The sequence below is a fragment of the Littorina saxatilis genome, linkage group LG16 (genome assembly GCF_037325665.1).
Source record: "Littorina saxatilis isolate snail1 linkage group LG16, US_GU_Lsax_2.0, whole genome shotgun sequence".
Lineage (NCBI taxonomy): Eukaryota > Metazoa > Mollusca > Gastropoda > Littorinimorpha > Littorinidae > Littorina > Littorina saxatilis.
The window spans coordinates 50840739-50856984 of NC_090260.1; the positions used below are offsets into that span (position 1 = coordinate 50840739).

At 39.1% G+C, this 16246-nt stretch overlaps 2 long non-coding RNA genes across 2 annotated transcripts; one reads left to right on the forward strand and one right to left on the reverse strand.

Moving 5' to 3' along the window:
- Positions 1-948: 948 nt before the first annotated feature.
- Positions 949-6570, forward strand: LOC138951176 (uncharacterized). Its single transcript, XR_011451033.1, has 3 exons — positions 949-1440; positions 2139-2193; positions 6431-6570. It is a non-coding gene; the product is annotated as an uncharacterized lncRNA (long non-coding RNA).
- Positions 6571-11262: 4692 nt separating this feature from the next.
- LOC138951177 (uncharacterized) lies at positions 11263-14514 on the reverse strand. Its single transcript, XR_011451034.1, has 2 exons — positions 13668-14514; positions 11263-13301 (listed from the first exon to the last, which is right to left on the reverse strand). It is a non-coding gene; the product is annotated as an uncharacterized lncRNA (long non-coding RNA).
- Positions 14515-16246: the final 1732 nt, after the last annotated feature.

Here is a 16246-nt window from a genome sequence, read left to right on the forward strand (position 1 = left end):
TCGCTTTTGTGATTTATTTCGCATTTAGGTCCCAGGTAACATTATGAAGTTTTAATACGATCAATCGGACCTATTATCAAGTTAGTGTATCAACTTTTGAACGAACTGCGCCCAGTAGTTTCCCAGCATTAAGCTGTTAAGTCGAGACGAACAGACAGATACACAGACAGACAGACACACAATTAAAGTCTGCAGGACCCTCCTACTGCGTACTCGGGGATAAAGACAATGGTTAAACGCAGGACATGTATCAATTACCTCTGTTCAAGAACATGGTTAATGTGCTCTGCTGGATAAAAACGTTGAGTTCTATGTGTAGCTGGCGATTAGGTGGTGTTAGTTGTGGGGTGGGTAGGGGAGGGGGGGGGGGTTGGAGGGAAGGAGGACATCTGAAGGTGACAACATAAATGTCAATAACAATGATATAGAATATGCGAATATAGTCAAACTGATGACTATGGTATAAAGCTACAGAAACGGAGTGCGAGTATAAACATGTGTTAGACTTTAAGAATACTTTTTGAGAAAAAAAAAATTAAAAACACTCATTATTGAAAGTTACACACCCAAAATTAGAGATTCTGAAACACGTGTTGTATCTGGACATCCGCCACCTAAAAGTGAGTGATGGCCGGACATAATTATAACCGGAAAGCTATACTATCAACTTTATCAAAATAGCGTTACATATGCGTGGTAGTACAAAAAAGCTACCAGTAATCCCGAATTGTTAAAGAAAAATAGGAGGGGGGGGGGTGGTAATTTTTTTTTTTTTTTTTTTTTTTTTTTTTTTTGCGCATGAAAAGATTTAAGGCCAGATTTTTGTTACAAAACCGGAAGGGGGGGAGAGGGGGGAATTTTTTTTTTTTTTTTTTTTTTTTTTTTTTTGCGCATGAAAAGATTTAAAGGTGGTCGTCTACATTTTGACTTTTTTCCAATAAACTTATGGTTAGATTTCGCTAAAAAGTTATTTCAGATGATGAATGAACCATGGGGCAAAAAGTTACAGAATTTTTTTTATATGTAAACAAAGTTTTTATTTTTTGGGAGCGTGACTCACGCTTCCAATGTTTACTTTTCTGTTTTCTGAGACCATGTGCTTTACCTAAAAATATCGACCAATCAAATTATTAGCGGCGCATGCGCAAAGAGTCATTTACGGTCCAAAGATGTCTGCCATCTTGCGCCAGTTACGTAAAAAGCAAAATTGTGATCGATCAGGGCGACATAGGTCTGAATGTGTACATTTGGGGGACCAGAAACAACCCTGAGATGCAGCGAAGTTGGAATTAGGCGCCAAATTCAACCGGCAAGTGGCAAAAACAGTATGATGCTCATTGAAAGTTACGTCGGGGGTGTGTTCAAAGTACTTTTGGCAAAATCGCAAGCAGGACAAAGCCCTGGGAGTTTTTCCTGTGGAAGAGCATGCTGAAACGGAATGTAAGTATACTTTTTGACATTACACCCAACCTTTACTTTGATCTTCCATTAACTTTACTTGTATATTTGAATTCAATTTTCAAACCTAGTTATTACGTTTCACAGTTCTGAAACAAAGCTTGTACGTGTACATTACCATTTCACTGTAGGCTGAAAGGGCGCGTCCGAACATTTCATACTCAAAGGAGGTTTGAAATCGTAAACCGGGCTTACTTTTAGATCTGGTTTTTACATTATGTATTCCTCCACACGTTTTCCTTTTCTCAGCTAGTGTCGTGTCGTGGTGTGTGTCGTGGGAAAGGGAGGGGGGGGGAGGGGAGTTGCATTTTCAGTGGCCGATTCTACTTCGGACAGATCAAGCTCATCCAGATGAATAGAACTAAAATGTCACATTTGTTTTAGAATCTATAGATCTGTTCTTAGTTTTTACGGTATGGCTTCAGCTACATTCCGTCTGCGTGTGCCTTACACGAACGACTGTTGGAAAAAAAATTCTCTTCAGAGATTCATGATACTATTCAGTTTTAACCACCACGTTTTTAGTATTTTACATTGTGTGATTAAATGATAAGGTGACGTGCATCTTCACGCAGTCGCGCGCGCGTGTGTGTGTAAGGGGGGGGGGGGGATATGTCTGTCTGTGCCCTGTGACTTCAACATAAATTGTGTGTATTCAACAGTAACGTTGCACATTGCAGATCTGTGCGCCAGGAATGTGGACAAGAAAGCCGCAGTTTGAGCAAAGATCCAACGGTAAGCTATTTTATTCGAAAGCTGTTTTATTCGAAGACAGCGAGTCCGTTTGTAAGCAAGCTTTTATGATGTTCCTGCATACAACCTTCATCGATGCTACAGGGATACGTGTTTCAAGTTTTTAACATTGAAACTGTGTGTGTGTATAGGTGTACGTGTGTGGGTGGGAGAGAGAGAGAGAGAGGAGAGAGAGAGAGAGAGAGAGAGAGAGAGACTGTGTGTGTGTGTGTGTGTGTGTGTGTGTGTGTGTGTGTGTGTGTGTGTGTGTGTGTGTGTGTGTGTGTGTGTGTTCGCTCTGAAAAAACGAGAACACGCAAAAATAAACATCGTATTTGGTCAAGGTATCAGAAATATTTAGTATATGCAGCTAGCTGCATATTTTGCTGATGGTGAAGGGTAACATTTTTTTTTCTCATAGCCTTTATTCATCAAGCTGACAGTGACAACATAATTAGGCAACACAGACAAATTAAATAGCATATCCACAATTACTATAACAACAAATGCAAGCGGACCAATAGTTGCAACAAACTTCAGGCTAAATAACATCAAAAAGAAAGGACCAGGGGAAAAAGAGAGATCACACGTATCTAAGAAAACAACGGTAACCATTTGTATGTCCGAATGTATCATTAAAACCACGATATCCACATCTTGCCTGTTCTTAGTGTCATGCAATCATGAGTAGCAAGTGGTGTAAAAATTGAGAGACACAGAAAGGCACAGTCGTTCCCATGAAAACTTTTGGCTCACCATCTCAGATTTAGACAAGATTGTACATGAACAAAGACTTAGATTCGACAACCTGGCTGCTTCATGCGCAAAGTGATAATTTATTTTGATGTGTTATCATCACAGATTCCTGCTTGTGTTCGTTCACAAATCAGTCAATAAAAAAAAAAATCACAAACTGCACCCAGGCTGATTAGTTGATGTGTTTAGCGATGGTCTTTTCAGGCCTGGTCTGTTCTGAGACTGTAAATCGAATCGTTTACTCGGGAAGGACTGAACCTTTCACATCAATATTCAACAAAAACCATCAAAACGTTTGAATAACACATACGAGAAGGGGGGAAAAATTAATTTGTGTGCTTTTGTTATCAGGGGAGGGAACAATCTAATCCGAGCAAAATTACCTCCCTTGATTTTTCTTACGTGATACATGTGCAAAGTGAATAAAAAGTGCATCAGTCACAAACAAATACAACTATTTAGCAGGATCAATTAGTACACTTGATGCATATATGAATGTTGATCTATTCAGAATAATAAATAATGTCCCGGCTGATACTCCCTGCTAAATTATCATTGATATCCCGTCGCGATATAACCTTCGTGGTTGAAAACGATGTTAAACACCAAATAAAGAAAGATCATTGATATTTGTGTTCCCTATGCACAGCGTTTGTTTTTCGGTTGTTGTTGTTTTGGTTCATGTAACGTTTCAGGCGTATTCTCAATACATTTAGAGAACTGTTATGGAAGCCTGAAGATCAAAGACAAAAATGTAATTACCGTAAAATGTAAAAAAGAAAACGTTTTTTCCAATAGCTCCTGCCATTCTGATTGTGGACTTTAGAAGACAAATATACCTGCAGCCCGATTACTTGAAATGTGGCATCGGTATTAAGTGTGTGTGTGTGTGTGTGTTTTGATGCAGCTGCAGAAGTAAAGAAGCTAATGTCTTGCAATATTTTCAGAAATGATCGCTTTATGTTATGTTTTACTACAGAACTGAAGGAGCAATGGTTAAGAGTGAGGGGGTAGGTATGCAATATACAAGTGGGTAGATTTGTGAACCATCTGTGTGCCCGCTAGGTGGAAGACGTCCATGGCATCCATATAAGAATACATCGCTGCTCTGCCGATTCAGGATGAAGTCATGTCCAAGCCATTGTCCTGCAAGAAAAAAACACGTCATTTTTAGTCCATATATGCATTTCCGTGACTAAGCTTTGGTTTAATCATCGGCCTGATAATGATGACCTAGAAGCAATAGATTTGTTATAAAAAACAATTGAAAAAAAAGTAAATTAATTCTTTCATTCTTGTATTTATCAATGTATTTATTCTTTTCTTCTTTTTTTTTCTTGGGTGGTGGTGGAGGTTGGGAGGGGTGTGTGTGTGTTGTAATTATTTGTTTTCAAACCCTTCGGACAGATACTGATGCGCCGGAGACATAGCAGAATTTTTCGGGAATGCATAATCTTGCGATCAGATGTGTAAGATGGTGATTGTTCTACACTACTCGTCATAAAAAACCCTTTACAGGTGCGTTTGAGGGCAGATCTTTATGATGAGGCCGTTTATCGTAAAACCAATTATATGACTGGAAAGGCCTTTTATGCCCCTAACTTATTCAGAAAACAGATTGAGTTTACATGACGTATTGTCGATACAGTGAAACCTACAACACACACACACACCCAAATCAAATTCGCAAAATGAAGGTTCCCGCGATAAAATTGACAACAAATCAGAACTGCTAAAACAAAACATGTTTAGCATGTTCTTAGACAAAACAATCAAATTTGCATTCAAATCAGTAAGTTTTGTTCACATATCTTGTCTAACATGGACGCTATGGCATGCTGAGCGGTGTAGGTGTCAATCCTCTCAGCAGGCATAAAAGGCAGTTTTTGAAGACGTTTTAGCGGGTAATGAGACAAAAAATGGTACATTTGAGTAACTCGCTAACGCATTGCCTTCAAACTTTCGGAAAGTTGTGCTAACACATGTTGTAAAGTATTTTCGGAATTTCAAGTAATTTGAGACATTAGGTCTGCTGTTATTTGTCATGTCAGAAACAGACTTTCTTAAATTGACGATAGGTTTTTGCTGAATCATTGAACAAATTTTGTTTGTTGAAATCTTCAAGAACAATGACAGATGCGCCACATACTCAAATTTCATGTACATATTTTACCAGACATGGGTTGTATGAGGATTTCAACGCGAAAGTACGTAGTTTTTTAAAGTTGACTCATTCAGAGCGCTGAGCGCAAATGTCGGCCTACGCATAGCAAAGCTCACTGCCGACACGCTTAACTGATCAATGGCTCTTGAAAAAGCATTTTCCAAAAATGTGTGTGTGCGTTTAAACAAGTGCGCTTTGAACAGCCATTGGTGAAACTGTATTAAATTTAAGGGTAAATTGAAGCTTTCATTTTTCTAAATGCATGCTAATTCTAATTTTTTTTCTGTTCAATCGGACAGGGTAGATCCTTATTTTTAAAACTCTTTCTGGGATGTCGCATAACAGCAGAACTAATACCTCACATGACTTGAGATTTCGTGTGTACTTTACGCCATGTGTTAACACAAATCTCCGAAAGTTTGAAGGCAATGCGTTTGCGAGTTACTCAAATGTACCATTCTTTGTCTTATTACCCGCTAAAATGGCTTCAAAAACTGCCTTTTATGCCTGCTGAGAGTATTGACACCTACACCGCTCAGCCTGCCATAGCGTCCATGTGAACAACACATACTGATTTGGATGCAGATTTGATTGTGTGAGCAAGAGTGACCCTGTTTGTTGTTTTATTATCTCAAATTGAAGAACAACTCATTTTTTGCCCACACAAATTGATTTGGTTCAGCTGTTGTGCCTAGCAGTGTTGTTTTTCCATTTTGAAGAAGACTGGGTGACAGGGTGACCCCCCTAAAATGCAACCCTCAAAAATGCTAATAACTTCTACATCTGTTGACCGAATCACATTATATTTGGGGGACATAAACTTCAGCTACCGTGACACTTTCACAAAGGGGCAATTTTGTAGATCAAATGGTCAGACTTTTGTGCTATTTCAAAAAAAGTTGCCAAGATGTGGAAGGGTCATGGATAGGCTGAAGTTTATGTCCTCCACATATAAAGTGATTCGGTCAACAGATGTAGAAGTTATTAGCATTTTTGAGGGTTGCATTTTTTTTAGGTCACCCTGTAGTTGCCAAAAAATCAGCCTGACTGGGCCATTTCTACTGAATTTCCAGGATGTTGTTATAACATTTAAAGATTAATAACTGAAACAGGACACATTTCTAAAGATTTCATATAACGATTATCCGCCCTATCCGGACACGCCCATCACTTTTCAGGTTGTTGTTTTTTCATCATAATTTAAATGCATAATTACGGCACATCATAGTCGAGTCATGTATAACGTATGGCGATTAACAGCAGTGTGCTAACATTTTTGAAACTGTTTCAGATTTTTAAGTACTATTTTTGTAATTACAGGTCTTTGACGGGTGGTTATCAACCTCCCTTCCCCTATCTTGGTAGTGGTGACAAACACACCTGGAAGGACATGTGGCTGCACTTGAAGTAGGCTCCTCTGGGAAGGATCCTCTGTTAAGGTTGCAGGCCATGCCCAAAACCGGGGATGGGAGCCGCTCAGCAATGGACAGGACCAGCTCCCCCGCGGTCATCTCGTTAATCATGTTCTGACCAACACAGTTAAAAGTCCTATTGTCATGAAATAATGTAATGCATTCAAATTTGTATCCATTTTATCTGTTTTAATAGATGTAGTATTATGAAACAAGTGGCATGTAGATATAATTATAAGCCATGCGCACTTGAACGGCATTCATGAAACTTTGTGGAATTATCATCCCATATCTCAGGCCAATGTACACCAAATTTGAAGTAAGTTGTAGAAGTAATTCATGAGTTATCAGCATTTCTTTTTTTTCTTTTTTTTTGGGGGGGGTTACTTTGTACATGTTTGTGTGTGTGCTTTATGCATTCAGATGTATACATATGTAAGAGTGTATGCATTAAATAAGTTGGTATATAATTAAAATTCTTTTGTTAATAAACTGTGTCTCGACTGATTGATGGGATTGTCGATTTTGTAAGTATCCTTTTAAACAGCAAACGGAAGTATAGTGTGTCACCACTCTCTCTCTTTCTTTCTCTCTCTCTCTCTCTCTCTCTCTCTCTCTCTCTCTCTCTCTCTCTCTCTCTCTCTCTCTCTCTCTCTCTTTCTTTCTCTCATATGCACACACAAAAACACACACACACACAGTGACACACACACACACACACACACACACACACACACACACGCATTTACAATATACAGCCCATACTTGAATAACTGAGATTAACATAAGCACTCAAGCAATAACAGAGAGAAGAAATCTTCAAACCATTACATTTGTAACTACACAAACTCACTGTAAGACTAAGAGACTGGATCTTTCTTCCCGATAACTCTTGGCGGCAGCTTCTTGAGTAGCTGTCCGCATGCGGACTCTCTGTGTCCCCGATTTATGGCATTCCGTTTGTCAAATAATTATTTGGATACTTTTTCATGTTTTTTTCACCAGTTTTAGCTAAATAATCATTATTTAGAAGCTCATGTGCTAAATAAGTAATTGTTTATAAACAATGTAAAACAATTCTAAATAATTTTTTGTTTACGTAAACAATTCATTATTTACCTAAACAATTCATTGTTTACGTAAATAATTCATTGTTTACGTAAATAATGATTTATTTACGTAAACAATATATTATTTAGACTTATATTACATTGTTTATAAAGAATCAGCAATGTTGCTAAATAAATCATTATTTACGTAAACAATGAATTATTTACGTAAACAATGAATTGTTTAGGGAAAGCAGTTTTCATTATTTAGGGGAATCAAGAATTGACTTCTAAGCTTCATTTTTTTTCTTTGTGTATATACTATAATTCAATACAAGGTATCTCCAAACATTATTTATCAGAAAATGTTCGTAAATTTGTTTATTTTACAAGCTGAAATTGCCGTACGAAAAGAACTGAATGCGAAAACAAACAAAAGGTCAAGGTCATAACCGGGAGTGTTTAGTGTTTGCATTCTCTCCCTTGAAGTTGTTGAAAAAAAGTTTTCCGTCCTAAGTTTTCTGTTCTGTCTCAACAAAAACTTTCTCTTTCCATTTCTCTTACTGCATGATTACACTTTTTTTTTTATCTGTAGGTTACACAACACAACACAACTTGGTATGAGCTCTGACGCGATGACGTCACACAGTCGTGTGCAGAGTTGTCCGGCCTTGCCTCTGGCATTCCGGCGGAACTCGCGAGAAGGCAACACGCGAAATCTGCACTCTGAATCTTCCGCATTTATCGACATGGTCTCTAGTTGTAGTGTTAAACATTGCCATAACAGACAAGATAGAGATAGGGACAGAAGATTCTTTTCTGTTCCATTTGTTGTCAACGGAAAGGGCAAAGAGACAAGGGATTTGACTGCACGACGCGGGCGAGAATGGTTGGCACAGCTTCAGCTGAAGAATTTCAACTTTGAATCAACAGCTAGGAGATACGTGTGCTCTGATCATTTTGTCAATGGTAAGTACTCATGCTTTTGTTCACCTGCCTTGGTTAGTCTGTGTTTTATGCAAGCTGTGTTGTGATGGTAGTGTGCAGACAGTCGGTCAGTCCTGCACCGAGTGCAGTCTATGACTGAGTGAGTCAGTCTTACACTTACTCTCAGTATAACAACTTATCATGGTTGCCCAAAACCATGACTTGTGAGAAGGTGTGAAATACTTGGATTTGATAATCAGAATTTATTTGAACACTAAATGGTCATTGTTGATACAACTTTATAGTTCAGTTTTAAAGGGTAGATCTGTGTCTAGATTTACTCATTCATTTTGTTTGGGTGACTTATTTTTAAAATAACTCCCAATCCATAATTTACAATACATTTGCCTTTGATTTTTTCTGCAGGGCAACCATCTGTGGGAAGTAAACACCTACTTTGAAACTTGGGTATGGTGCAGGGACACAGCCTGACAGCCCAACAAGGACAGTACCAGAGACTCAAGGAGAGGAAGAAGCTTGTGGGGAGTGAGTCAACTCCTTCTCACCCTAATTTAGCAGAGGATGCTGTTGATGGCGAAAGTGAAGGTACTTCGGATACAGCAGAACTGGCTGCTCCTCTTCCCGAGAGAGGTGACTGTGGCGGTACTTACTGCCAGACTGAAACCTATGACAATTTTGCCTGGATTTCTAAAGATGAAGAAAAGCAGCAACGGGATGAACTAAACAGGCTGGTGCTAGAAACTCGGGAACTTAAAGACGAACTTGCCAAGAAAAAAAATGACACTTGATTCTTTGAGGGACAATGACGATACTGTACGATATTTTTCTGGGATTTCTAATTTCTTCACACTTGTTACATTATTTGATTTTCTTGCATGGCATTTGCCAACACACTCGCGCAGAGCACTGACACAGTTTCAAGCTCTCATTCATGCATATATATATACGCCTTAACACACCTCTGCAACACCTGGCATACATCTTTTCTGTGTCAAGAACAACTGCAAGCAAAGTTTTTCACGAGACTGCATATCATGTTCACAGACTGCAGCCACTTGTTTTCTAGACAGACAGGCGAAGTATAAAGACAAGTCTACCGCCACAATTCCTTCCCTATCCATGGAACAGAGTAGTCATCTTGAACACACACGGCCAGTACCGTGTAACTGGCCTTGGCACGGAACGATCCAAGGGGGGCAATTTCAGTCATCTCAAAGAGGGAAATCCAAACGCAATCCGCTTTGTTCGATTTTATGGGCTTGGACGATAGAGAAAAATAAGAAAAGCAAAAGCTGGAGTCCAGTCTGGACGAAACTGCTTTCAAGAACGCAGAATTGCTTTTTCTGATTTTTTTTTTAGCCGTAAGCACCATGTTTATCGGAGCAGGAAACTCTTCCATAGTGAGGCCCCTTTGTTGGTTTCACTGCGGCCGCATTGTGAACAGCAGTTAAACATGGCGCTTACGGCTAAAAAAAAACTCAGAAGAAATTAATTCTGCGTTCTTGATAGCAGTTTCGTCCAGACTGGACTCCAGCTTTTGCTTTTCTTATTTTTCTCTATCGTCCAAGCCCGTAAAATCGAACAAAGCGGATTGCGTTTGGATTTCCCTCTTTGAGATGACTGAGATTGCCCCCCTTGGATCGTTCCGTGGCAAGGTCAGTTGCACAGTACATGTACTGGCCGTGTGTGTTCAAGATGCAGAGTAGTGTCCATTATTGACTGTTTTGAAATATATTTTTATATATTCATTGAGAGACCCTCCAGTGTTGATGCTAGTGCACTCACCTGGTCAAACTACAAGCACAACAATACAATTAAATACCTAACAGGGGTCGACACTAACTTATTTGGCCTGGGGCCACACTGGCCCCAGAGATGGAAAGTGCTGGGGCGGAAAAAAAAAAATCTGGGGCCCACTCTCAGTATTCACGTGCGGCAATGCATTGTCTGTTTTTCTTCATCGTACTGAAGCCAGGGAAATTCTTTCAACCATTTCACATTGAAATTAGATCTACGACAGCGCTTCGCGCTTTTGGCTGCATCGGTCTCCTTTTTTCGTTTCTCTCCACCCTGTTCTTCATCTTCATTTCCATGTCTTTTTACACCAGGGATGTGTCGCCACATTTTGCGTTTGGCATTTGAAGGTGATACTTATCTTTCACGCTAAAGAGCGCAATCTGGGAGTTATTTCCCTTACGACATTGTCCTTCGACGATTTGAATGTGTTTTTTTCTTGACTGCGGCATTGATCGTAACGCAAATTTCAGTGACGACTTTGACTGGCGATTTTTAGTGATTGGTTCTGCTGGCATTAGAATTTTCTGTTTGTCATTGTTGGAATCTATCCTGGGGCGGAGTGGGCCCCAAGCTTCGGCAATGTTTGGGGCGGAACACAAAACTCTGGGGCGTTCCGCCCCCCGCCCCCGCTAGTGTCGAACCCTGCCTAATATCAATTACACCTCAAGGCCATAATTCTTTTATTTCTAAAGGGTGGGGTGGGCTTTCAAGTGACAAGCACATCACTGCAAATAGTGGGTATCTAGACAATATTGTACAAAATGATGTGATTTTGGCCGACAGGGGATTTGACATTAATGAACTAGTGGCTATGAGAGGTGCACAAGTGAAAATCCCTGCCTTTACAAGAGGGAAGAGTCAGCTTACAGCTTATGAGATAGTCAACACGCAAACTAGCTAATCTGAGAATTTATGTTGAACGAGTTATCGGTATTCTTTGTGGAAAGTACAAAATTCTGAACTCTGATATTCTGACTGATCTTTTGTTTGCAAGGGAAGAGGAAGAAGTGGTAACACTGGACAAAATAGTCACTGTATCATCTGGGCTTGTCAATGTTTGCACTGGTATCATGTGATTCTTGCTGTGACGCTGCATAAACACAGCCTCGTGAACTGAAGGCATTGTTTAGACTAGAGAATATGTTAATTAAACTGTGGTGTATTGTATCTGATTCTGATGTCAAGCATGAGCAGTAGCAATAGTCTTTCTGTTATGTTTTCACTGGACGGAATCTTGAATTTGAAGATGAAGGCATTGTTTAAAGAATGTGTTAATTAAACTGTGGTGTATTGTATCTGATTCAGGTGTCTCACATGAGCAGTAGCAACAGTTTTTCTGTTATCATGTTTTCACTGGATGGAATCTTGAATTTGAATATATACATGTGTATATGATCTGACCTGCTGCTATTTCCTTCCAATTCAAGAGCAGATTTCACTCTTTCTATCACACACACACACACACACACACACACACACACACACACACCACTTTAACATACACTTTGAAATCATTTTGCATAAATGTGACATGTATTGACACAACTGACAAAGGTTGAATTATGCTGATTAACCTCAAAATAGCTCTACACAGGAAACAAGATAAGGAGCATTGAAAAATTAAATGGCCTACACTTGAAATGCGAGCACACATTTAAACTACCAATAACATGCAACTGCAAGCAACACTGAACATACCACTACCAGTATTGCAGACCCGTATGAAGCCAAAGTGAAGAGAACACTTTCACTAAATGTTCAAAATTGAAATAACATACTGTGGGTATGTGAGTCATTAACTATTCATTATGATCAAAGACCTGTGCGCTTTTTTGCAGAAATAAATGTGTTCAATTTTGTTGTCATCAAAACAGAACTAGTTGATAATAGAAACTAACTTTCAGTTCCACTGCCAATTTAAACACTGTATTACTTGACTGTACTGATGCAGAACTACGCTGGACCACACACTCTTATTTGTTCCCTAAATCAAGCAGCCAATCCGTGTCACTGGAAACATTGAACAAGGAGAATGAACAATATATACCTGGCTGAATAAGTTGATAATCAAACTGCTCATGATTCTTTGTTATTCACAGCAGTGGATGTAAAACAATCACAAAATAAGGTCCTGTATGCATCATAATTTATACTTGTAGCACTTGATTTTGTATTGTGGTCGGTGATCCTAAACAAAATGTATGTCTACATCTGTGCATGATTTTACTTTAAGAATAAAATGAAACAAGAATGGAACAATTGATGACTTCTCTGTGAGTGTGAACTGTGATTTAAAACATTACATGCTCTCTTTTCTCTCCCTCTCTTCTTCTTCTTCTTCTGCGTTCGATGTATTCTCTCCCTCTCTACAACTTTACTACTGCCACTTTCTATGTGTACAGTCATACATGATGTTTGTTTTCCCACACACATGAGCAAGCGAGTCTGGCATTGTCACTGTTTCTTGCTGCGTTTCACGGCTGGTGTTTGCAGCTGCTCCTGGTTCACATCCACTGCTTGTAGAGGCTCAGCTTCTCTGTCCAGCCAGTTTCCAACTAGCTCTGGAAGAACTGCGAGTCTGAACACTTTCAAAGCTTTCTCCACACACATTGCCCAAAAATCACAGTCAGGCAATACTCGGACAATAACTTTATCCACAGTAGTCCACACCATGAAATCGCAGTAGGAGGAACTGGTCATAACAATCTGGCACTGTACTTGACTAAAGTATGGGTGGTCTTTGCGCAGACAAAGCATCCCCTCACTGTTAGATTCCAAACAGAAATGGCGGTCTGCCACAGCACACTCAACAGCTGACTCCTTGAAGGTGAAGGGACGTGTGTGCAGGTTTCTCCAACTCCGGCCATGCCGGTTTCTCCAACTCCGGCCATGCAGGTACAGTGTGCTGCCAGTATGTTGCCATCAGAAGTGGCGATGATCCAAGGAGAAAGTGCTGGTTCATTTAAGGCGTTGTGAATGAAGAATCTGAAAAATAAATTGAAGGTCGCACAAATCAGCATTCAGCTAGGTCAATCGAATGAATATAACTCTAAGACGCACATAACGTGCTTTACAATAACCTTAACAATGAAAAGTAAACAACAGATTTTTAACTGAATGTGAACATGAAGCTCATTATAAATTTATATAATATTTTGCAAGCTATTTCAAAATATAAATATATTCAAGACTATCTACAGCTTTTGTCGTAGTCCAGAATACAAACTGAAGCGAAGAATATATCAAAGACAAAGCCTCAACACAATATCCTGAACTGCAACTTGTGATATCAGCAACACAAGACAGAGAACACTCACGTTCATTCATTATAAACTGAAAGCACATTCTTACCTTTGCAGAAATGACAGAGTTCTGGGCTGTAGCACTTGACATCCCTCACCCAGCCAGAGACAAAAAGTCGGTAGGAATCAAAACTGTTGTAAGCTTTTCAGCTGCTCACATGTGTATCTGTATGCACTCTTGCCAAGCACAAAATAATTTACGATGTTGATGTAACTCAGCTCTGGCAGATCGTCCGGATTTGCTGACCAGCACCTGGTTGAGAATGTCATACGGATCATTCCCGTCAATCTCCAAAATCTTCTGGTGGTATCGCCGCCTCTCCTCTGGTAACAATCGCTCAGAATATTTTCGCTTCTCGCCCGATCGCAATGTTTTGCATGAGGCCTGTGCATGAGGCAAGGGAAGTCACTCCAGAGTCTTCTCGGAACGCGTCGGAGGCATTGTTTCCCGTTTTTCAACGGTTCACAGCTGTTTTTACTTTTCTCTTTGAAATGAAACGATGAAAGGAAGAGAAATGGAAAGACAGGCATGTTGTTGGGACATAAACAGAACAGAGAACATAAGGGGGAAAAAACTGTGTTTCAACAACTTCAAGCAAGAAAATGCAAACACTAAACACTCCCGGCAGGGAAACACCTTAATTGACCTTGACCGTTGACTGTGTATGAGATCAGTTATTTTCGTACTCGGCTTGTAAAATAAATAAAATAATATCCAAACAACAGCTATTTTAAGATAAGAGTGTGTGGAGATACCTTGTATTCAATTATAGTAATCACTGAAAGACATAAAACTTAGTTCAGAAGCGAATCCTAGAAACCCCTAAATAATGGAAAATGTGTTGGCTAAACAATTCATTGTTTACGTAAATAATTCATTGTTTACGTAAATAATGATTTATTTAGTAACATTGCTGATTCTTTACAAACAATGTAATATAAGTCTAAATAATATATTGTTTACGTAAATAAATCATTATTTACGTAAACAATGAATTATTTACGTAAACAATGAATTGTTTAGGTAAATAATGAATTGTTTACGTAAACAAAAAAATATTTAGAATTGTTTTACATTGTTTATAAACAATTACTTATTTAGCACATGAGTTTCTAAATAATGATTATTTAGCTAAAACTGGTGAAAAAAACATGAAAAAGTATCCAAATAATTATTTGACAAACGGAATGCCATACCGATTGCGCTGACAAACAATGTAACACTGCCGCACCTGCTGGCCCTGCCCTGCCTCTTCTGACCGGTGGAGACGATGCTTAGCTCAGAGTTGAGACATGAGATCGTACTGTGTTCGACCTGAGTATCGAAATGGACAGCTTTTACAGAAAAAAAAGAAACAACAAAACAAAAGTGTTAAAAGACACAGTCTAAGAAATGGACAAACGGTTATACTTGACGGACATGAATCATAAGTGAATAAAATACGTGGCTTATACCTACCATGCAATACAGTACAGTATTAGTTTATTTATGCCATAAGGGGCAAATGTATAATGAGTTACACGTTTGGCATTTTTAAGAACTATAAATGCATACATGAATCGTCTAAAACATGATCAGGTATAAGAAAACAAACACGTACAGATACTCCGATTCACACAATCACTCGTACTACCACGTGAATGTCACACACACGCGCGCACGCACGTACGTACACACACACATGCACACACACACACACATCCACAGACATACGCACGCACATTTTACACATACAAACAAACACGCACATTTTACACACATACGGCACACACATAGACATAAGAAATACAAAAATAAAAACCAGCTGCATTCTAAGATTCGACCGGAGAATCTAGATCTCCGATTCAACTGATTCAGTTAGATCTGTAGTTGTTAGTCTTGCAGGAAAATCAATGGCGATTCTGACATCGGTGTTGCGGGTACTAGACTAGTCTACGTAAACTCATTAAAAATGAAAGCACACAAATCAAGGACTCTTGTTGGAAAATACAATTGTTTTTGATTCCGATCCTTTTTTTGTAGTCGAAATATTTTGTGTGTGCAGAAATACAAATTTAGATCGATTGCAAGCGTTTTAGATTTCATTGTCAGTGTACGTGTGTCACTGTGTCGGAACTGTGCCTCTCGAAACATTGAGTTAGTGTTAGACCTATGCTTTTGCTTTATTTTTATGATGACTCCTTAATTCCTGAACCGAATCATTAAGCAGAGCCTCTTTGTAAACCGCCATCAAACATAAAGTACCGTAATGTGCAATGCTGTAAGCGTAAAACTGACTTTTGAGAGGTTCCCTGAAATGCGTCAACTCGGCTAAGATTTGATATCTACGAATGACGAACACAGTACGTGAACAGAGCAAACACATTGCTTGAAACTGTTTTGGTGCATTATGAAGCCTTGTTTGCAGCCACTCAAAAGTCTTATACGACAAGAATGTATTGCATAATTGATAAAAAGAACTTACCAGAGAACTTTCGTCAAGGCAGCGGCTGCTCACCGCTAGGAATTCTGGGTGGTTAAGCACTTTGAAAACTTCCGGTTTACATTATGTTCCAAATAAGGATATCCTACTACGATTATGTTCCAAATAAGGATATCCTACTACAATGGAATACATCAATGAATTT